Below are 24,897 nucleotides of genomic sequence, written 5' to 3' on the forward strand. Positions count from 1 at the left end.
CCAAATGTGACCAGGAATACCAACAAAGAAGACTGGGGTGGCCTGCTGTAATGTTGAACTGAGCAAGAGAAGGAAGAAAAAAAAAAGAAAATCACATCCTTTCGTTGCAGAAGAGCAAAGGAGTCATGTGCGTGTCTAATCCTCAGCCGCTGTCCCCTATTTTTATCTAACTGAATGAAAAATAGAGCAATGTGACAGAGAAACCTCTCCTACTGAAGACAGACAGACAGACAGGTGGGGAGACAGGCAGCCCTCCTGCCTGCCTTCTCTGACGTAACAAGTGACAGGCTCGGGCTCGCCGCTGATGACAGATTATAAAAGCAGGGAGGCAGGAAGTGGAAGAAAGAAAGGAAGAGGGAGAGAGAACAACCCCTGCCTCCCACTCCCCCCCCTTCCTCTCGAGCTCTGGGAGGCTGCTGGACTGGAGAAAGCGGAGGGGAGGAAGGGTAGTGGTGACAGCTTATTGTTTGAGCTCTGTGTGCTGTGGTTCCAGTCTCAGCGCACACTCACCAAGCCCAGCTATTTATATCCTCTCAATATCCATGCAGGCAGAGGAAGGCTGCAGTCGTTTTTCATCATTGCATACATTATGGAGACGCTGCATTAAAGAGTCTGCCTGCTGTGAGTGAGCCCTGCCTGTACTACTTTCAGGATTTCCCCATTAATATTTGGGCAGTGTTGGGTGCTGCATCCAGGATGGTATGCTGTTTTAATGTTTTTAGTAGCACTTGTGTGCACACATTTTCTACAATTCTACCAAGTAGGGCTAAACAATATGTAAAAAAAAAAAATTAGCCTATATTGCTATTATTTTAACAGATATTGCGGTTGCAATGTGAGTCATGATTTTAGCGGGAATGGTAGATTTTTCACTTCATTTTCACTGAACAACATAAAAATTTTTGCTGGGGTCTGTACCAAACAAGCATGTTCCCTTTCATCTGGAGAATATGATTTATAGGCTTCGGTTTCTCTGTGGCACCAAAATGCTTCATTTGTAATGTGTCATTTGTTTTACATTTTACTTTTATCAAAAAATTGCAGCTACTCCAATTTAGATATTGTCATACTGCATTTTCAACAATATTTTAATTAACTGTTCGGCCTTACCATCAAGGCATTACATCACATTACTTGTCAGAGACCGATTAAAGAAATAACAGTCAAAATCACGGCAGCAGAGGCTGAGATACCCTGTATTTTAGTCCCCAGTAGGAGTTAAGTTCCCAAAATGCTGGACCTTCATTTTACTACAACCCAGCAGTATCTGTCATGATCTAATTGTTGTGTATTTTTTCTGCAATAGTTGATTGTACAGCACTTTGGTCACCGGTTGTTTTTAAATGTGCCCTATAAATAGTTTTGGATTGGACTGGATGACCTCTCATGATCATGACATCATCAGGGTTTTTTTCCCAGATTTAGGAGGGCTACCCTCAGAGCCACAGGCTGTACAGTACTCCTCATGACCAATGAAGTGAATCTCATGATTAAACTCAGTGGAGTACACACTTAAAAATCAAATTAATTCAGATAAACTTAACTCCTCTCAGCTCATCAAACTAGCAATCCAGTGTACCACTGCAGACATGGAGCTGCTCTCAAAGATACAGAATGCAGTTGAAGACTGTGGCTACACAGAAAAAAACTTTTTCATCTTTCCCTATTTTCAGCCCTAATAATTGGCATCATCTATTCATTAGCTAGTGCATGTGAGATGAAGAAGCTGTCTTGCTGTTATGCATATGTCTGTGCTGAAGTGCAGAGTGGAACAGAAGGACAGAATGACTGAGAGGCCTGAGTGCAAATTGATATGTGGAGGCAGGTAGGAGTAGGAAGCTCCTAAAGTGGTGATGGGGGTAGGGAGGTAGAGGGAGGCTAAGAGCCAGAGGGCTGTGGGATTCTGGGAGGCTCAGTGCTCTTCTGACAAGACATCCGCTTGGCAGGTGTACACACACACTCTTCAGCCTTTGCTTATCCTGTCAATGTTACTGAACTCTCACTGACAACAAACACACAACCACTACAGTACACACAAAATGCCCCTCATCCTCCCGCCTAATATATGCAGCCTCTTACATACATATGCATTCTTCAGCCATGCTGTCTCTCACACATGTGCACACACACATACAGAAGTGGCTTCAAACATCCCAGGGGGTGAGAGAGAATGGGTGAGGAGGAAGGGGGGAAGCTGCTGGCTGCTGCTTTCACTGCCTCTCGTCCTCCTTTGATGGCAACACATGACAAGTCCTCCATTCAGACCAGAGGAGGAGGAGACGAGGAGGCAAAGCACGGGGACGGAGACACAAAGAATGTCATTAGCAGCAGCCACAGCAGGGTGTTGGTACAATATGGCAGCGGCATTAGTGGTGACTGGAGCTCCAAATCTCTTAAATAAAAGACGCATTCAGCGGCAGCAGCACTGACACCATGGAGAAAAATCACTCAGTGGGCTAAAAAGAAGGGAGAGAGGCACACAGGGGAGAAAACATGGACATGGAGGCACAAAATCTAAACTGCAAAGGATGCTGGAATACTATTTGGCTCAAAATGGAGATTATACAGATTACCTGAGCGGTGAGCAATTCCCAATTGAGAAAAAAAAAACTGACTATGTGCAGATTCAGCCTCAAAAAGAAGGTAGACACTGACAGACCTGGCTGTCACAGAGAGAGATCAAAATTACAGATCTGCATAAGATCTGCACTTTCTTCTGACAAGTGAGATCCAATCATCAGGTTGTCACACTCAACCAGTGTTTGTGGGCAATCAGACCAGGGCAGACAGAGGCCCATATCTGGTGCCCTGCTTAACCATGCAACCATTTCTGCACAGTAATCCTCCCTGAAATTACTTCTAAACTAGCCTAGCTCTGCACAATTAATCATAAAATTATCAAAATCACAACATGGCCAAGTGCGATATCCCAGTAGCTGCAATTTCTTGATAGAGGAAAAACACGTGACAAACAGTTTTTTAATGAAGTACTCTAGTGCTGCAGAGATGCCTTGGTCCACAAATCCTTTTCTCCAGATGTAAGAAAACATGTTTGGTACAGACCTCAACAAATGTTATATCATCATGATTTTAATTAGGGCTACGCCATTATAGTCAACTTAACTGTTAGCTGGTTTTCATTTGTTAGTCACAGGAAAAAAAACAACATAAACTCCAATAGGGAGCTGCATCTTCTCATAAGGCCTGGTATGAAAGTATCTGGTGATTGTTGCAAAGTGAACCTTGTCTCTTATAACACTGAAGTCACCAGGTCAACAGTGCACTGAGACTAACAGAGGCCAGTATGACAACCAGGAATACAGTACTGAGGTGGTTTACAGTGGCTGTGGCCAGGACTGTGATTCTAGGGACAACAAAGACACGGTCAGGACATACAAGGTTGATGAGCGAGTTTGTAATGTTAGCAAGTTAGTTTGCAAGTACAGGGCTACATAATTTGTTGTCTTAAGTCAGCCGGTATGTGGATGTAAATTATTTATTCATGATTTAAAAATAACCATGAGTTGTAGACCTAGTAATTAATATCATAAATGATGCACCAACTAGCTGACTAATGGCTTGAATTAACGATTACTAGTCGAATGCCCTAATTTTAAATATTTTTTTCCAGTGAAAATGAAAATTTGCTGCAAAAGTGATCATTCTCACTAACACTAGCCATATCACAATTGTAAAAAATGCTATATGAGTTGTATAACCATAGCATGCAGCCCTGTTCTAAACAAAATGAATTTGACAGATGAGCAGACATTGCATAAATTAATGACAAAATAAAATCAAGTTGAGTGAAGCGGCCTTAATGTTCACTTTTCTCTTCAAATAATTAAATATTTGAGCTACATTTCAGGCACAACTGACTATCTTTGTTTTCTGTTACATAATGTTTTTTCCAGAAACTTTCAGAAACATCTTGCATATTTGAATTAAAAGATCATAGAAAGAGAGAATAGGAGACAGAGATAGACAAGCACAGTGAGTGTGAGACTTGGAGAGATGTAGAAAGGGAGACACCAGTGATACAGAGAAAGATGCTCACAGATGGAGAGGACAGAGATCAGGAGAGCAAGGGCACAGCAAAAGAGTAGGAACGTAGACGAGTCGAGGGGTGCAGATGACAGAGGATGGAAGATAGAGACAGACATGAAAGTGTTGAAGACTGCCTGGTGTCTTGGTGGAAGACTGTATCTGCTGGTCCTTAATATTAACAGCAGTCATCTGTCGGTTCCAATGCCAACCATGAATAATAGAGGCTCCACCCAGCCCTGCCAGCACTCTGAATTATTAATTCACAACCACAGACTTGCATTAGCACACAGTGTGGGGCACTCTCCACTGTGGGGTGCAGCAGGCACATTTGCATGCTCAGACTGAACCACATGCGTATGCTCAAACACAGAAAGTGAAAATGTCTGTGCACATACAGTGTATGCGCACAAACATTTAACACATGCACATTATTTTATGCATATTTACACACTGGAGGGAAGTGAAATGATTGTATTCTCTGAAGTATCTAAGAGGATTTCCTTAGAAAACTCATTCTTTCACTTTTTGGGCCACAACATTAATATATATATAATATTTAGAATCAATATTTCTGTTTGAAGGGATAGTTTGTATTTTCTGACCTGAGGTTGCATGAGGCACTTACTGATAGTGCATTAACTAAAGTAGATGCTGGCAAGTTTGGAGAGGAACTAAGGGGCACGATCACGGAAGCTAAGCAATGTACTGCTGTTGACAGGGTCAGCAGCCAAATGTATTTTAGCCACTTTAAAGAACATCAATATCAGATTAAGTGCACTCTATATTTACAACATTGTCAGTGCTGTACTTTGCTGTCAGACAGCCTTTTCTGACAGGAAACCGTGGTTATATAAACCAAATATTGCTCTGTCCAAACCAAGCAAATCCAGGGCAAAATCAGTAATTTTAACTTGCAGAGTGCCTGGACTTCCACTGCCTTGATGTGCTAGGTTGTTTGCGGTATTTTATCACTTTGGTATTTTAAAAGGATAGTTTGGATTCACTTAAGTCACACAGTAACACAAACAACCCAACAGATTGAGGCAGTAGTACACAAGCAACTCTCATATTCTGTGAGATCAAATGAATGACTTTGCTAAATGTGTTTGGTTGGTATAGAGAGAGCAATATTTGGCTTATAAAACCTGTCACAACCGATGTCATCAACAAGCTGTGTGCACATTTCAGGAGCAGAAGTAGCGGTCTCCACCAGTCATATGAGTAATCCAGCTGTAGATGTTGAATTACACATTTTACTAGCACCAAAATGTCTGGTTGCTACATGTACAATTACCAGAATCAATATTCCAATTTGCTTTTTGTTTGCAGGCTTTAAAAAGGTCAATAAGTCACCAGTTTCCCGTTAGAAAAGGCTGTCTGACAGCAAACTAAAGTGGTGAAAAAATTACTTACAGTAAATTAATTTACTATTTCACACACTTAAATAAAAGGTCCACCAAAAGAAAGTCTGTATTAGTTTAAGTGGGTTTATACCTTTTCTTGCAGACCCCATCCTAATTAGTTAATTGCTTCGCTTCAGTGCTAGTACTGCTTCTCCAAACTGGGGTCGTGCTGACTGGCATCTACTATAGGTAATACACTGACTACAGAGTACTTCAAGTACCTCATACAACCCCACGTCAAATAATGTGAACTATCCCTTGAATACCATATCATGATTTCAAAGTCAGTGATTAAAAATCGTGAAATTGTGGGCATTGATATCAGTCAACACTAAAATGGATCTTTATATTTAGAGTGCCTGTTGCCAAAAATGTCAATAAACTGATAAAAAAAGGAGACATATTTGGTTCGCCAAATTTTGAGATAAAAGAGATACACTAACCAGTTAATAATCATTACTGTTTCAGCCACAATAGTAGAACCCTAGAGACAATGTTAACTAGGTCATTAGTTTCTTTTCATAGGCTAGGTTAAGAAATGTAGCCTAATTAGCTGAAAGGAGAGCTGCCTGTCAGATGTAAATCAGTGCAATGCTGCTCTGATACTATACATTGCGTACACCTAGTATAAAGTGAAGATCTGAAGGCTGGGTGTGTGTGTCTGTCTGAATGTTTGTGAGTCACTGATGAAACACCTAGGCATGTATTGTCATTTCTGCATATACCACATTCCCTTGTTTAAACCCTTATTAAAATCATACCACACATACAACAATGCTTCACATGCCAGCACAATCATGCACACACAGACAACTCTTATTCTTATCACTGGCTTTGCATCTGCTGCAAGGAGTACCTCACCTAGAAGACAGCTTCTCCCACACTCCACACCTCTCTTGATCAAAGCACAAAACAAGTCCGCTTCCCCACACAAAGCCAGCCAACACAGCCTGCCAACCAGTCTCTAGAGTCAGGCAGGAAAACAAAACACAACATCAGCTGAAACAAAAAAAAATCTGATGGTAAAAAGCTTGCAGTGAACAAATTCATGTAGACTGAAAGAACACAAAGCTGTCTTAAAGTATTTGAATGTGTTGTTTCTACAGACAATGTTGTGTAGGCTGAAAATTTGCATTTGGGCACCACGTTCAGAGTGAGTTTAACCTGTGGAAGAGGACGCTGGGTTACATGGTAATGGTAATGGTGTGGGTGAGAAAGCACAAGTAGACAATGACACGCACAGAGGTATCAGAGAGAAGAATTTCTCCTAATGCAGAGCCAATGTTTGCAGAGGCAGCTGCTGCAAATCTTGCTTGTGGAGAGCAGGGCTCAGGGATTTCTTTGGTAAATTCACAAAAGCCTCACACACACACACACACACACAGAGTGTGCAGTGATAACCCTGTTCACTCTCACAGCCCAGGGACCGGCATTATGTCTTAAAAAGAAGTCTGCAAATAGGGCTTAGTTTGACCTCAAATATGTATAATAGAAACATGTACAGTATATCATGATCATTTTGTCACTTGTACATTTTATTGAACATGACCTTATTTTTCTCCCTTTTTACTCTGCCTGTACTCATGTGTTTGCCTGCAGGGGAGTAAATCACAAGTTTCATCATGATACAATTTTATATATATTCTTTGGACGACATTATTCTTTGAATACGATATTTGCTGATATCAAAGTCTGCCAAGATGCAGTTTTGATTCAGACAATTTCATATGTCCATTTATTACATTCAGGTATATTTATGTCAACTCACAAAGAGCAACTAAATCATGATTTAACAATTTAATGTCAGAACTCTTCCAGACATTTATGACACTGACAATAAAGATTTTAACTCAATAATAATAATGATATTGGATTGTTGAACATTGAATCAATTTATTGATCCAGATCGATGTTGCACCCCTGTTCTCCTGCAGGTTAAACCACAACAAAGACCATCCAAGGTCTTGAAGTAGCGCTGAAGGCCTACACACACTGAAAGCGATAACTAATGAGCCTCATTTTTGCACGTCAGTTGATGCTACTATGATGCACTGCAGCCATCTGATTTGTAATGCTGACACCACAGAACCAGCAGTACTTTGTTAAAAGGTTGCCATTTCAGTGTTTCCTCTACATTCATTTAGGAGTGGCGGGCCGCCACTCCTAAATCCTAGCCGCCACTCCTTCAAATTTCTTTCTTTCTTTTTTTTTTTTTTTTTTTTTATTGTTGACGCAAATACACCACCGCCGCATCTCTCCACCTTCAAAACAGACTCCTGTCGGGTACTTGCGAGCACTAAGGTAAACTGCAGATAACTATCTTGCTCAGTATGGAAATATACTTGCACGTGCTCATTTGCATGATGCTAGCATTGTTTGGGGGGCGCGGTCGTCAAGCACGTCAAGCACCTAGGCGACAGGGCAGAGTCAGAGGAGCGAATTCCCGAATTACAAATAAACAATAAAGCAGCGAATTACCGGCCGGAGAAGAGGCAGACGTAAGTTATTAGCTTGAGATAACTCGACATAGATTTTACAAGTTAAACAGACGTTCACAATATGTTGATGACCAGCTAACATTACGTAACTTATCGGTAGTTTAAGTTAATTTGGCCCGGTGCCAACTCAGTGTTGCTAACATGAGTAAACTAATTGATAGTATTAGGCTAACGTTAATATCTACACGCCATTATGTAACAACTGACTGCATTTTTCAGATGAGTTTATTGAAATATTTCTCTAAGAAGAGAAACGGAACGCCTGCCCCCGTTGCTGAAAAAAATCCTAGAGGAAACACTGCATTTATATATATCTGTTTATTTCTTTAGTATTATTACTAACTTATTTATTCTTCTTTGGAGAGAAAGAATAATGACATACTGCGTGATATTCATGTTTTTTTTTAATAGGTAGCTAGGATAACCTGGTTATTAACAGCCATGGTGTGACAATTTTAACTCTACAGCAGACAGAAAATTTGAAATGAACAATATACAGTATTTAAGTATAAGGAGGTGAGATTTTAACCGTCCCTCTGTGAACACCAGTCTGCTGCTGGTTAACATTAGCCTGAAGAGCTACGAAGTTTACGGCTGTTCTGTGACATTGTCAGCTGCTCTGTCTGGTCGTAGACTCTGTCTTCTCTTTATCCTGTTCTTGGAATCTGTCGCTAACACCAACTTCATTCAAGCATGTGTCTGAGTGCGTGTAGCTGTGATCAGCGCTGTGGTGATATCACAGTCAGTTTGTTGTTTGACGGGCTCAGAATCGGATATTTGACGATTTGTCGATTGGTGCATCCCTAGTGTATCTGTGTGTGTGTGTGTGTGTGTGTATGTATATGACAGATTTTCTAGTTGTTCTATTATTTGCCTGTACCCACTTAGTCTATATACTATACACTATATCTTGTGAAAGCAGGTATTTGGTCAAAAATGTGATATCTGAGTTTGTCTCGATAATACAACAAACTTATTTCCTCACCTTAGTCTCTTCCACCCTTTGGAGTACACGTTGTCAACAAACAAAATAATCAATAATTATCAATATCGGCAGAAGCTTCATTATCATGACAGACTTTGAGCTATATTGCCCAGACCTACATTTTACAGACCAAACAATTAATACAGAAAATAATCAACAGCTTGATCATACATTACATTTTATTATTAAAATACAGCTGGCACAGGCTCTTCAAAATGCACCAGAATAAGACTTGAGCCATGTACTGGCTTCACCAACACCACACCATTCAATGTAGGCTATATGACCATCCACTTATAACAGTGTGATGTCCAAAAATATTGATTTACGTGACTACAAACTGAATAGTACTTTATTACTGCAATAATGTCATAGTAATAACATAAAGCGTCTCCTATGTCTATAAGATTAGACAATCTTCTGGTTGCCTGCTGAGCTAAATGCAGGAAGCAAATTTGGCAACAACCATGAAAATAATCTACAACCTAACATTTATCCAAACCCTGCCCCTTACTTGACACAATGAAGTTAACACTGACTCAAGTCACAGAATATACAGGGAGGGGTCCGCGTATCCTAAATGGTTGGTACATTCTTACACTCCCAGGAGGCTCAAGACGGAGCTTTGCAGAAACTTGAGATGGGTGGCTTTATTTTGCTCTGATGCTGACCCCACCATGGTCTGCTCACAGGCTCAGACCAGCAAGAATAGCAGATAATTTGTGTGTCTGTGTGAGACCAAGTTATAATACAATATATGGGTTTGAATTGGTGTGAGTGAATGTAATTGTGAATGAGTGAGTGAGGGAACACAAACAAAAGTCAACAGGTCAGCATTAAATACAAATCACTGTCTACACTGAACTGCAGTTATTCCATTTCCTCAATTGACTGGCGCCATTTATAGGAACCCTGAATTGAAATACCGCACTTCATGTCAAAAGACAGAAATAGATGTGATGACTTTACACTAAATAACAGAAATGTTACTTAACACAGCAAAAGCCATGTATTTAGATTAGCTACTGTTTCCGCTGTCATGTTCTAACCAGCTTGGGTGATGTCTACCAAACTGACATAAGCTGATATCCACAGTAAAACATCACAATGGACGATGATAATAATTATGTTTGTGCCTCTCTCTCATAAAATATGCTTTCACTGGGCAGTAAATAGTGTGATTATATAAGCTGGTTTTTCTTTAGTAAATCAGATGTAAGGAGCCATAATAATAATTCTGATAATAAACCCATCTTTCATTTTAGCGCTCCCTGGCTGTCACTCAGGGGGTGGGGGTCTTTTAGATCACAATTTTACAATGGTAAGTGGCTCAGTGGTTGATGACTGTCAGGCATCAGCTATGGACGATGGCATCATTCATCAGCCCACGTCTACCACAAACTAAACTGATCACAAAGTAAGATAATTTCCAGAGAAAAATCTGGTGGCAAAATGGTATTAATTTTTCATAACCTGGATCGAGCAGAGGACAGATTTATATGCACATTACGCTAATATTTTGAAAATGATAGGAGTGAGAGTGACAACCCAGTCAACTGTAGCTGTAGTCAACTCAGTGCCATTGTATTTTACAACTGTGCTTCATTATGACCAATTTTTCTGTCAAACTGTATAAGACTGCTTCCTTTTCTCTTGAAATTTTGGAAATATTTCAGGAAAAGATGCCCACTGGGTAATAAATAATTAGTAGTATTACACCAAACCAATATTTTTGTATCACATTATTCATTTTAAAGATTTAATTTATCTGCGTACTTCAGCCTGAGTGAAGATGCATTAAAAAATACCAGCAAGGAAAACCTGGACAGGCTTCAAGCTATCCCACGAGATACGGACCCATCCAAGAGCTCTGACCATCTAGTAAGAGGTGCTATAGCAGCAACAAGGTCTCTCACCAGCTTCCCACAGATGAGCACTGACTGTTGTATTCACTGCACATCAAGCTGATTGTATTTTTAATAATGATATGGCACAATAACAGTTATTTCCCAGTCCATACTGATATATGTTTAACATCCAGGTGCCAAAAGTCCACATGTGGATCAGGGCTAACTGGTAAACACTGCTGACTGAAACAGAACCCATTGTGCTGCTCAAGTTTTAGCTGTAACACTTATTCAGAGTGTTACATACAACTCGAGGGTATGGACCATTTCCCTAAACAGGGAACAACAGCACCAAGTTGATGACATTCTTGTCCTTGTAGCATTTCCATGTATGATAATAAGGTAAAAGATTAAGACCTGAAGAGTTACCCATCTGCCCATCTCTAAATCCATATCTATTTATGCATCCATCTATCCAGCTACCTACCTCTCAGTAAGCCATGTGGCTCATCAGCTGGTGTATCAGAAACATGTCCAGATGTAGGCCACAGTCGAATTCAGATATCTCTGCACTGCACAGATATTCTAGTTAGTCTCTCAATTGAAAACATTGAGAAAAAATTGCTTTTATTGAAAAGATTGCCTGAAGGCAATTTTACACACACAAAAAAGATCAAGTGAAAGCTTCCTTTAATAGAAAAGCCTGTATTAGGGTAGGCCTAATTCAGGTCATTTTACTTTTCAGCAGTTTCTGTGACATCATTAAAGCAGGGAGGCGTTTACTGTATCTTTGAAGTGCATCAGATGACTCAATCGCACAAAGACTACTCTGGAGTGCATCGAACGAAAGATAATAGAGGAAGCACTGGAGCCTCCCTGCTGAGATGAGATTCATTGTCATTATCATCATCATCAGTGATTCATCCTGTATTCTTTTTTAGGACATTCACAATATTGTCAGTTGAGTTGAATATCTCTATAAATGGAGAAAACATCACCAACTTTGTCCTGACTGCACCACTTCCTCTTCATGTCTCAGTTTTGGCCTAAATATGAAGGACTTCAGTGAACCAGGAAACAGGTGTTGTTGTGTGCAGGGAGACAGTGATCAGACCGTGGAGGTAAGCAGGGGAAGCCCCACATATAAATGACATATTGGCATGGGTTTTTGGTACGGTCAGCTTGCTGCATGGCTCAGGAACTCGTGTCCAGAGTTCAGGTTGATGCTTAATCTCCTTCACTTCTCTCTCTCGTCTCTACATCTTCTTCTCTCCCCTAAGAATTTAACACTGCAGCTGCTGTGGCATCACACTATACATTAGATATGGATAGAACTGTGTACATCACAAGAGCTATACATATACACACATATGTATATGTATGTGTGTGTGTGTGTGTGTGTGTGTGTGTGTGTGTATATCTTGACATTGTCCTTGTGGGAATTAAAATTAGTAACAGTTGACCAGATGCAGTTCTGCTGAATTGCAGCTTTGCTCCCAATAGCCTCAAACAACTAAAGATATATACATACATATATACATATATACATATATATATATATATGTATATATATATATATATATATATATATATATATATATGAATAAAGGGACAGCTGCTTCAGTACAAACTGCAAAGCACAATCACAACTGTACAGTATATATCATGACATTGCTCAAATGTTCATAAATCAAATATTTCAATTTAAACCTTCCACTAGGACTTTTAAATGGCAAAGGTGTTGCTTTTGTTTCCTTGCAAACTGGAAAGACAAAGGCAGGAATTTAAGACTGAAATATCACAAGACAATAACATGGCATAAAACAATAAGGACAGCATCCCAAATCAGGCTGAGGTTGCTCATGGCGCAAGAGAGAAGTACAGCCTTGGTTATCAGCATTATAACCAAGCAAGATGAGCAAGTGCTAACTAAATTAATTACAAAAGATGAGATATTAGCAGGATCTTATCTCACTAGATGACAGCGATTGATAATCATCATAGGTTTGCTCCACAGTTATCAATCAGACCAGCAAATTGCAATATTGGAGCAATGAGTGGAAAACTTCATAGCTTTCCCCAGTAGGAAATATCAGAGACTCATTCAGTCCACATCAGCTAGAAACATGAAAGGTATAATTCATGGCCCAGGTAAAACAGCACAAGCAGCACTGCTGATCAAACACCGTCAACATCAACATGTTAAGTTAGACTGACATTTTATGCAAAGCTTTGGACTGAAGTTAGTTATTCATCAGCTCAACTTCTTTCTACACTGTTAGCTATTTTATCAAATTGGACACCTGAGCAAACATCCTGAACATGCATTGCATTTTACAGTTAAACAAAGGCCTGACATAGGCTCTTCAGAATGTTTTTTTTACCAGAATAAGACTTCAGCCATATGCTGGATTCACCAACAACAAACTATTCAATGCAATATCAGTATATGGTTATAAACTTATAACAGCATAGTAGGTTCAAGAATAGTGCTTTACATGAGAATATAAACAGAAGGTTACTTTATTACTGCAATAACATCATCGTGAAAACATGAAGGGCCTCCTGTAAATCAATAACAATGGTTGCTGCGCTATGCTGATAGTGTTGGTTACTTTTTTAAACTGTTGGTAAGGCTGTGATGATAACTACATTACCATCATCATGTGATGCCTCTTGCAGGATTGAGCTCATTAACATCCTAACTGCAAATGTTATTTTGTTGGGTCATCTCATGTCATTCCGTTGTGCAATGCATTTGAGAATAGCGCTGGCACAAGTACAGAACACAGCCTCTGGTCGATACTAACATTACAGGATTGCCGATGGACAGCTAAGAACAATTTGTTTTACGAAGTCTCTAAAAAAGATGCTGCAGTTCAAGGCTGGAAAACAAAGCTTCAGAAAGGGATACAATTGCACCGGAGCTGAAGTTATAGGCACAAAGGTACTGCTACTGTTAGCGTTTCCCTCACAGCTAACTGCAGGGCTAACTGCCTTCACTGTTCCAGCAGTTGGGAAACAACAGATGAGACTTTTCTTGGTCTTGAGAAGGTACAGTTTGTTAATGGGGACAAAGTAACCTGTACTGTATGTTTACTGCCAAAATGACAATTTTAGTTAACCTTTTCCCCTGCTCCTTTAGCAGCACTTACACAGTGCTCTTGGTATAATCCACATGTCCGTAAGACACAACATAAAAAATTGACCCAAAAAAACACTAATGACACCATGTTTTTAGCCTAAATGTCAACTGTAGCCTCTCAGACCAGAGCTGCTTGCACATATTGTCGTGGCTTACGGACACTTGGATTACATCACACAAGCAGTATGGAGACATTTTGTGTTTTTTTTTTTTTTTTGTTCTTTTTTTACATTTTAAAACCGGTCACCGTTGACTTCAATTGTACTGGATTTGGCTGCAAGGCTGTTTTCTGCTGAAACCCTGGAAGTGTTTTGTGAACTGGAGATCTTCACCCATCCTCACATCAGTACAGGGGTGAGCAGATATTGAGTGAATTTTCATTTTTGAGTGAACTATCGCTTTAAATTCAGTCATACTGTAGTTCTGTAACCTGTGCAGGACTCAGGCACAATGTTAAACAAGCAGCATGGTTATCAGGCAGACGACTAGTATATTTCCTCACTGACCGAGTCCAATAATATAATTTTAATTTGTAAGTAATTATACTGGGCACTTTTCCACCAAATCATCTCCTGTTCTTGAACCAGTTCCATTGCCCATGTTTACACCAGTTTTGAAAACATTGTAGTCAAGGATGTGTCATCAACAGAGGGTGAGAAACACTGTACAATGATCTTCTTCTTCCTTGGGGTTTTATGCTAGCTGATGCAGAACAACCTGTAGAAATAACGCACCCACTTTGGTTCCCAAGGAAACTACTTTTTGGTTCCAGCTGGGAACCAACTTTTCAGGTTCTGAACCAATTTATTTCTACTGGAAATTCTCCCAACGGTCCAAAATTTGGCATGTGAACCGGAGTGCGGCCAGTTCCATGTTGGTGGAAAAAGCCTGACTGTGGTGAGAAACTGACTGCTCAGGGCACACAATGTCCTGCATTGCATATGTGTTTTTCTGTGTTGTGTACATTTATACAGGAGGCGGCTGCACGGTACAAAGCATAAACATCTTAATATCAATATCCTATTGAGTACTGCTATATCCCTTTTCAACCAATACAGTGACACAGGATAAACCAGGATCTGTGGTCAGTCAGAAAGGGTCTACAACATTATCATATCTTGCCTGGTGACCCCCATCTTAGCCTGGGAATAACAAAGCCGGACACTGGCTTTGATGATGTAATTAACATAAAAAATATGTAACTGACCACAATCTAGTCTGAGATAAGCACAAAAAAGAGAAACTAGAGCACTAAAATAGCCACAATGTCATTTGACTACTTTAAAGTAGGCTGAATGAAAGTTAGGTAGACCTGCATCATATGTGGATCTCCCAAATGAAAAGATGGTCCAGGCTTCAGTTTTTCTGCATGAATCCACTCACAGAAGGAAGTATCCAACTGTTCCCTTTAGCGTCCGACTGTTTCCTTTTGCTCATTAATTCAAATCAGCTCTAACACAACCCCAAAAAGCAGACTGATGTCATCCAGCTGATCTATCATTTAAATAACAAACCATTGTGCCATGCTGGTTTGCACCATGGGGTAGTTCAGGGTACAGGTGGGGGTGGTTAGTGAGAGGCAAGGTGGGACCTAAACGACATCTCAAAACTGATGACTTGGTAGCTTTAGTTGAGATTCTTCTCCATGCCATTTCTAAATGATCACCTCAGGTACAAAACTGTGGATAATGAGACATTTCAACTGCAGGCTACAGTAAGCAGTGGAGGTTGTCTGTCACCTGACAGATAAGGCTCCTTACAGTATATGATTACCTCTTAGCCAGCACAAAAATAAAGATTTGGATTGGAATGACACATATTGCAACCATACAGCATTGCAACATTTGCAGTGTGTTCAAAATGAAAACATTTCTTCTGTGATGCACAGCAGATTAAGTTGCAACACACGAAAAGTGCAAAGAAGGAAATAATAATAAGATCTGACTTTGTCTGAAATAATATTCTAGAAATGCTGAAATGTTGGGATTATCTTTCCCAGTGGGAAAACTGTGGAGGCCGTGGGCGTACTGAAAGACTAGGCATGTGTCAAGCCTGCGGCTCGACTCATTGCCTACATTGTGCAGCTAGCCAGCAGGCGTGGCGGCAGAAGCCTCCCAGCCTTCAAGGAGCTGCCTGACTGACCAGCCGCTGCCCAGATGGAGAGGCCTTGCTGAGTTTGCACGCAAGATGGCAGCCACAATGCCACTATTCTACTGGGCAGCATGATCACTGTGAAGGGGAGTAGGAGGATATGGGGGGGTTGCCTCTATCACAGCTCAGCAGGTGCTGAACAGAGAAGAAGATGCGTAAGTAGCATGTCACTGGGAAAAATATCTGGGACCATTAAGGATTTGGTCTGTGTTTCTCAAGTACTTTTTGAGGCAGCCTGGCAAGGCTTATATAACACATTTCATCAATTTTTTCTTTAGCTTCATGTGCTGTTATGGTGCTGAATGCTAGGTTTCTTGTCAAGTCACTTAAATAGAGAGAAAGAAAAAAGGACAAGTAAACTTTTTTACCACACATTTTTCATATAGTGGTGTGTTCTTTATAATATGACAGTTTTCCTAAAGTTAGATTTAAAAGTAGCATTATTCCTTTGCCTAGAATATATTGAATCATAACCCCTGTATCGTGATAAGTATTCGATCCAAGATGCTGGCCAATACACAGCCCATTTCAAAAATTGACAACACCAGGGCTCTTATCAATACCTTGGCTTGAATACCGGTTTCTGAGCGATTACTTTGTTTCATACTAAATCCATTTTAACAAAACAAAAAGGAAATTATAGTACAAATTACAGTACAATTACTCATTTTAAATGAAGAAGCTGTTCAAAGACCTAGTGGTAAAAACAATGATCAACATAATGTAGTCTTTTCCCTGCATGTCTCTCTGACATGTAACATTAGAAAGCCAATCACCAGCATTATTAGAGCTTAGTACAAGCATGCTGCGTGCTGCGTACTTGCTTCCTCATCGACATTGATGAGATTCACTCCCTGGTAATTGAAATTTCATATCGAATGACAAGGCAGTTTTTGATACTTAAGAATACTAAAGCAATTCAATCATCTTATCTGCTTAGAATAGGGCTGCAACATATTGTCAAAATATTTGACAATATTTTTTTAACTGATATTACAATATGACTAAAAATGAGTGGGAATGAAAATTTTTGCAGCACAATTTTCATTTTCACTGAAAAAACTATTTAAATAATGATGATGTGACATTTTCTGGGGTCTGTACCAAACAAACTTTTTTTTTTCTGACATCTGGAGAAGAAAACTTGTAAACCTGGGCATCTCTACAGCACTACAATTCTTCATTATAATGCTGTTTGTCACACATTTTTCCTTACACTAAAAATCAAAGCTTCTGCAATTTGGATATTTCACTTTGCCATAATGTTAATTTGTAAACTTGATGATATTTTGAATAGGCAAATTGAGCAGCCCTCACTTTGAACCAATTAAACTATTACAAACAGTACAGTTAGGTTATATGATAGACCTACTGTGTCCCAAGCAAGCGTAAAAAGAGGAAGCACTGCAGGTGCAGTGCAGATTTCCTGTCAGTTTCACTTTCTATCATCCTTCCTAAATAAGTGGACCATAGCACTGCTCGCCACTTTGCATCTTGGAATGTCTATAACACACCTGCATAACTCAGAATGGCACATACCTTAACAGACAGTTAAATGTATCATGGGGCGCACTGTGTGTTTGAGTTTACAGGCTCACACACTGCTCTGCTAACAACTCAGTGCACTTCATTTTACAGCTACTAGCACACTAAATCAGGCTGCTGAAATGCAGACAACCATGAAGTAAATGCTGTTGAATGTATCTATGAGAGATGATACAGCCTACTGTGCAGAGCATGTCTTGCACCATCTGTGATGTCCTGTTGCTCATGAGTGTCAGTATACTATTAAGCTCTGCACCAAAGTCACGACGATAAATCCCTCCTCTGTTATTGCACTTGCTGATTAAAGAGACAGTGGACACTGAAGAGAAGAGGCTGGATGGGAAGAACGGTCTAAACGCGGTCATTGTGTTGAGGTCAGCAGGGCCTTGGACAGGCTTCAAATGTGCAATGAGATGGTCAGTGTACAGACAGAGGAACCATTACTTCCCTGCTGAGCACATAAGCCTGGCTCAGGGCTTAACATAAGACAGTAACACAGCTCAGCTTCTCACAGCTTTAAGGATCGACCAGATAGCAACCCCCGCCCCCTCCTCATAACTCATTGCTAAAAAGCAGAGAGTCGACATGTAGCTGGACTTGCAGACATGTCCTGTCACCTCTTGTCCTTGTCAAGCTGCACCTCGATTAGACTACTCCGATCTAGTGATCAGTCAGTCAATGAGAAGGGGATGGGGCTATTGACAAAGAACAGATAGGAAAAGGAGGAACTTCGTGTGGTCAAAGATTTAATCTGTGAGTCTTCTGCCACCTTACTAGAAGAGTCTGACTTCACAGATGGACAGCTGTACTGTCTCACCACTCAGACCAGGGCTGAGTCATGCTGTGTTTTGAGGACAGTGTACTGAAATAAAACATTTTGTGCTTTGAATTTTATTACATAGAAATGCTTTCAATTCTTGCAATAAAAGAAAAAAAATCATTAATTGCAACTAATCTCAGCAGAGACCCTTGAGACACTATGTTGGACATCCTAGCATACCGGCAGCAGGTTAGCCCTGACAGACGCAGCATATGGACATGTTGCAGTCTGGTTTAACAGATTCCTCTGGGGATAATGAATGCCAAGCCCTCACACCCCACTCGCTCCAACCAATCTTGGTAAGAGATTTCCCTAATAGAAAACTCAAAGCTACCATGTTGCTTCATCAGCACTCTGCACTCACTGTAATCAACATAACAGTTAGGGCAGGTGGGCATCAAAATGAGTAATTTAACGTAATTATCTTTCAAATCAGACAGTCCACTCACCAGTGTCTCCATCTAGATTATAATGCAAAATCTAATTGCTGGTCAGCCTCAAGCTGACTACAGCAATCAGTTATTAAAATAGGCAACAAGATCTGGAGGGATGATATTTTAGATTTTGAGCTGTAACATGTCAGATAACACAGGCAGACACTGAGATAACATGCTAATCATAAGATTTGTTCCCTGAAAACAACCCTGGAGGAAGCTTGCAAGTGATTAGGCATATTACAAAGCAGAGCATACAGGCAGTCTTCTATTAAACTACATGGAACACCATGCAAAGTAACAATGCACTGCAGAGTCAGACACTACATTGCTTTCATGAGTCAAGCCACAGCTTGCAAAGGTATGTACATTTCAACATTTCAGACAGACAGTTACCTTGAATTACTGCGTGAGGAGCTAACAAACAAGGCCAAAGCTGCAGGGACAACAGCATCTATCTCATCTGGCCTGATCCTTTAAGTAACTACATTTTACAATGTCACAATTTATTCTTAACGTGTTTAATGGTCTTTAATCTGTGAGTTAGCAAGCAACCACGTTCAAGTGTCCTTGAGACAGACAGTGGAGCTTTACCAGCTCTAGGATGGTGTTCCCTGACCTCTGACCTCTCCGTGGAGTGGCGCAAGAGAAAAACAATTTCCCTGTGTGTTTAACAGTATCATCATAACAGTGTTTATGTCCCCCAATTATTTGCTGTCATCATCAACTGGACACTCTGATGCAGCACTGTGACATGTATTCCTCTAAAACTGAAACAAATCCTAAAGAATGGAGATAAAAATGTAAAATACATTATAGTAAAACAATATCAGTGAGATAGGGATCAGTGTTTCCTCAATGTAGGGGGCTGGACCTCTGCTCCAGTCCTGTGTTCCAGTGCAGCGCGGAGGTGGCTAAAATTACTGGGTCCATTATCGGACAGAATCATTATTTCCTAAATACAAACCAACGCCAAAAGGCCAGACCGTAGTTCTAGTCCAACTTCAATATACACATGGTTATTATTTCAATGATACACTGAGTGTCCCTCTACAGTCAGTTCCTCCACATTTTACACAAATCCAAAACGGCGCATCCGCCTGTAAAACAATGCTGCATGCTTCACTGTTTCACTGACTCCAAGCTTTAACTCTGTGCTTCCCTACAACACTGGACCACACTGGATCAACAAATACTGGTGGAAGACAGAGAATAGAGTCAAAGGTAAATGAAAAGGTCACGACCACAAAGCATTAGCCGCGATCAAGACGTCCGACCATGGAAAAAGGGGGAGAGGAAGGTGGGTGACGAGGAGGTTTTGGACACAGCCGCAGAATCGTACAAAACAAGCACATACTTGTGGGAAGCATAACTCATAAACATAAACGCCCTTAAACAGTTGCCTCGCTTTGTTTGTGTTTGCTGCCCTCCCGTTAAACCTAATGAATGGACTGGGGAACAGACTGGAGGGGCTAGCATAAATAGTGTCCGATAATGGATCTTATGACGTTACATTATGTTACCTAGCAGCTAACGCTAACGCTCCCAAACAGCTTCACAGCTCTGTTTAATGAGAACTGTTTATCATAACACAACACTTGAAAGCTGTTAGTGAAAGTAAAGCAAACTCAAGACAAATAGAGAACATAAAGCCTGACAATGACATCCCCCCTGTGCGCTATCCTGAAGCTTCCCGTGCTAAAAAAGCGTTGCAGCGACAGCAGCAGCAGCAACACAACGAGACAAAACAGTGACTGCGCTGTGGGCAACAACTCACCCAAAAGATATCACTGTAGTGTCGACCAGATGTTGCTGAAATCAGCGACGAAGGCCCATTAGGAGGACTCCTGCGGTCGGAGAGCATCCAGGTTTAGCGGCGTTAAGGTTAGACAATCCCAAACGTGGCTTTGCTTTGACGGTTGCCCGTACACTGTCTGCATATGTGTGTATGTTTGCGTGTGTGTGTGTGTGTGCGGCGGAGCTCAGCGAGGCCTGCTCCTGCTGCTGCTGCTGGAGGAAATGGTCTCCGCTCCGTCAACCGAACACGCATGCGCAGAGGAGCAGCGCAGCCACGGGGCGAGCGGTCTGTGAGCACAACCGTGTGGCCAACAGGTGACTGTCAACTGATGGTGGACTTGTTACTGTACTGAGGGACGTTTCCCCCGAGCCTGCTACTATGTTTATAATATATCCGGTTAAAAAAAACACATGATATGTAGTCGTACAGGATGGATATATTGTCACACAGGTGTCTTTGATGGACATGTCCCTGACGATAATTGATTTGAAGAGTGTTTTATATTCCACCAGACATTAAATCAGCTGTAATAGTAGTACCAGAAGTAAAATAAGCTACTCCTACAACACATTAACCTTAATCCTACAGACTGGGTTAGCATTCAATTTCTCATACATGTCTTTTATGTCAATAAATGATTTAATATCCTTGTTCTCCGTTTCTGTTTTCGTCAACGAGCCTACTGCTTTTTAAATACACCAATGTATCGTGGCCTTGTGGGACCCAGTCAAAAGCAGGACAGGAGGAGCATATAAATTCTTGATTTGTGGCCAAAAATGTGTTTGGTGAGGTCATTGTGACCATGACCTCTTTGTTTATTGTGCATTTTGTCTCTTTTTGGCAAATGAATTACACTCAAAAGAGTGTAGTGCCTATTTCCACCAATAAGAAAAAAGTGGTAAGAATTGGTAAGAATTATGAGATGTAATGTCAAAATTCATCTCATAATTTTGACATTTGACATTTTATTTCATAATTTCTTTTTTAATCTAATGTTTTTTTAATCTCATAATTACTTTTCAATCTCACAGTTATTACTTTTTAACTTAGAAATATGTTTTGTTTTGTTTTAAATCTCACAATTTGACTTTTTATCTCATAATATTGTCTTAACATGGGAATATATATTTTTTTCTTTTACTTGAGTTTGGCTTCCACAATATACAATATTTAAGAGGACTGGGTTATTGACTAATATTATCATATATGTATTATTATTAAGAAGAGAATGTATATGTTAAGACAATGGAAACTCCAAACTCTTGAAACCATCACTGCCTATGCAGTTTTAATAGAACAATTTATTGACTTCATGTCTGACTTGGATCCAAATTTAAAGGGAAAAGTCATCACTTCTTGTATGGATGTCCAGTCAGTGGCAAATGTAGTCAGTCGCAATTGCAATAAATTCTTCAGTGCTGCTATATTGACCAACATTTACCAGAACAGACTGAGCATGTGTATCACCACCATAGCCTATTTACTTTGTTGGTCAAACCATTGCGTTAGGTGTCAAAAACACTCACCCAGCATGCCTCCTGGCTTCCAGAGTAGAAGACTAGAAATCCAAGCTGAAATAGTCAATTCGTTCATCCTGTGACATGAATTTATTGCATTACATTTATCATCAACATTGACTGGATATCCTTGTTAAAAGAGACAACATTTATATCACACACTATCAGGGGTGCAAGGGACACTCTGCTTGACCCTCCTGTCACTTTGCTCTTGGCATAGCATGAGCTGGACTTGTGCGCTGTATTTTATAGTTTATGGTTGTATGTAAACACCATTCATTTTACATTATGTGCATTTTGAAGTTGTTTTCACCATATTACATAAATGTTCTTTTTAGAGATCATTAATTACATGACAGAATGTTTTGGGAAAAAAAAAAAAAAAAACTAAGTGAACATTTTGCTATAATGGGACCAGGGGACCCCAGTCTGTAAATATACACTGCCTGGCCAAAAAAGTCACCACCTGGATTTAACTAAGCAAAGAATTAAGAGCCTTCCATTGGATAATTCCTGCAGTGATTAATGTTTCAGCTCGCAACAAGTTATTTAACCCTAAGCGATGCAGTGAGGAGCTTCTCATTTCTTAAACAACCATGACAGAAGAAATATCCTGTGGTCATGGAAAAGATGTTACTCTGTTTCAGAAGGGTCAAATGATTGGTCTGTATCAAGTAAAGAAAACAACAAAAGAGATTGATGAAACTACTAAAATTGGTTTAAGAACTGTTCAATGCATTATTAAACCTAAAGGACAGTGGTGAACCATCATCTTCAAGAAAGAAATGTGGTCAAAAAAAACTTGAATGATTGTGACTGGAGATCACTTAAACGTTTGGTGAAATCAAATAGTAAAAAGTCAACAGTAGAACTCACAGCTATGTTTAATAGTGAAAGAGCATTTCCACACACAATGTGAAGAGAACTCAAGGGACTGGGACTAAACAGCTGTGTAGCCTTAAGAAAACCACTTATCAGCAGTGGTGGACAAAGTACTCAACCCCAGTACTTGAGTCAAAGTATAGATACTCCTGGTCAAATATTACTCAACTACAAGTGAAAGTTGCTCGGCCAAAATTTTACTTGAGTTAAAGTACTAGGTTTGGTTTTTAAAATACTTAAGTATTCAAAAGTACATGTTTTTTAAAATACTTAAGTATTCAAAAGTACAAAGTACAAAGTACATTTTCTAATATCAATACATGCTGTATTGTTTTCATGATGCATTTACAGAAGCTTGTAACTCTCTGAAACCATCTAATGATGCACTGACTTGCTTGTAGAACCACTCTGCTACACAAAGCCTATAGAAACACCTATAAAAACGTCAGCATAGAAATACAATCAAAAACAAAAAGGACAGCTGTTGTCATTTTCTGATGTAACTGTATTAAAATCACTGCATAAAAGCAGATTGAAGCTAACTGTAAGGAGTTCTCCAAGTCTGTTAAATAACTGAGATTTCTTTCTGTCTTCAGAGGCAGTATATATACATGAATTATGCTCTATTTTTCAACCTGATAAAAACAATCCAACTTTAAAAGCTACCTGGAATAATTAATAATTATAATAACATGTTGAGATTGTCAACATGGGGTCCAGGCCCACCTTAGGAGGGCACCAGAAATCACAGGGGGTCCTCAAGACTTTGTGTGTTCTGAGGTCCACAAAATCAGATTTGCACATGTAGACTGATGAAACTGATCTGATATTTTTTAAGTTCTGTGAGATCAGTGATGATGTCACACTTCAGATCACGTGACTTACCATATTTGGTTAGCTGGATTCCATTGGCTGGCTATAAGCTTCTCCTGTGATGTCATGATGATGTCACTGGTCCAGAAGTTTATAAATAGAGGCTGAGAAGATGAGATGGACTGAGCTAGTTCTCCAACAGACATGACTGATGTCATCATCTGTGCCCTTCAATAACAGGGCTTTTCTTTCTTTTTATTTTTTTTCTTGATCTTAGATTTAAAGACCTAAAATTTAAATTTTTTAAAAGTCTTAAATACATAGGGATTTTAGATACAAGGTCATAAATAATATTCAGTCACATCTTAAAATGATTCACTTGTTGTGGAGGAGAGGTCAGGTCCAATATAATTCAGATAGGACTGCTATAAAACCTGTGGCTTTACGTCACTGATGATGTAAGTCATTGGTTGTCAACATGGGGTCCAGGCCCGCCTTAGGGGGGCGCCAGAAATCACAGGGGGTCCTCAAGACTTTGTGTGTTCTGAGGTCCACAAAATCAGATTTGCACATGTGGACTGATGAAACTGATCTGTTTTTTTCTAAAGTTCTGTGAGATCAGTGATGATGTCACAGTTCAGATCATGTGACTTACCATATTTGGATAGCTGGATTCCTATTGCCTGGCTATAAGCTTCTCCTGTGATGTCATGATGATGTCACTGGTCCAGAAGTTTATAAATAGAGGCTGAGAAGATGATATGGACTGAGCTAGTTCTCCAACAGACATGACTGATGTCATCATCTGTGCCCTTCAATAACAGGGCTTTTTTTTTTTTTTTGCACAATTTTAGATTTAAAGGCCTAAAATTAAAATTTTTAAAAGTCTTAAATACATAGGGATTTTAGATACAAGCAGTGGTGGACAAAGTACTCAACTCCAGTACCTGAGTCAAAGTATAGATACTCCTGGTCAAATATTACTCAACTACAAGTGAAAGTTGCTCAGTCA

The 24,897-nt window shown here is 39.8% G+C and overlaps 1 protein-coding gene across 2 annotated transcripts in view; it reads right to left on the minus strand.

The window, feature by feature from the left end:
• Positions 1-20,899, minus strand: part of cskl (c-src tyrosine kinase-like) — a 62,459-nt gene extending 41,560 nt beyond the window's left edge. Inside the window, exon 1 of one of the 2 annotated variants that reach the window (XM_084721228.1) lies at positions 20,653-20,899. The gene's annotated coding sequence lies outside the window, so the exon portion shown is untranslated. Of the gene's footprint in view, positions 1-6,311; positions 6,332-20,652 lie in introns of those variants that run through there. The other variant, XM_084721236.1, reaches the window with a different exon arrangement.
• Between the last annotated feature and the right edge of the window lie 3,998 nt (positions 20,900-24,897).

This window comes from Lutjanus erythropterus, chromosome 1 (genome assembly GCF_056507025.1).
Source record: "Lutjanus erythropterus isolate fLutEry1 chromosome 1, fLutEry1.hap2, whole genome shotgun sequence".
Taxonomy (NCBI): Eukaryota; Metazoa; Chordata; class Actinopteri; order Lutjaniformes; family Lutjanidae; genus Lutjanus; species Lutjanus erythropterus.